A 297-nucleotide genomic window follows, 5' to 3' on the forward strand; every position below is an offset into this window, starting at 1 on the left:
AACTCCAGGAATTGGTGATGGACAGGGGCCTGGCGTGCTGTGATTCATGGGGTCACAAAGAGTCAGACACGACTGAGCGACTGAACTGAACTGAATAATCCTAATTGCAAGATAGAAATAAAATGAGAAGCATTAGCAATTTTTCATGGTTCTTTCTTGTGTCAATAAAATGTTCGTTCCAGTGTGTTAGTCTTAACCTAGAAGTGAAAAAAATACAAGTAATTCTCGTTGTTCCAAAGACTTTTTTCATGTCCGACTCTTTGCCAATTCAAGAACTGTAGCCCTTCAGGCTCCTCT

This window comes from Bison bison, unplaced genomic scaffold (assembly GCF_000754665.1).
Source record: "Bison bison bison isolate TAMUID 2011002044 unplaced genomic scaffold, Bison_UMD1.0 scf7180017847855, whole genome shotgun sequence".
Lineage (NCBI taxonomy): Eukaryota > Metazoa > Chordata > Mammalia > Artiodactyla > Bovidae > Bison > Bison bison.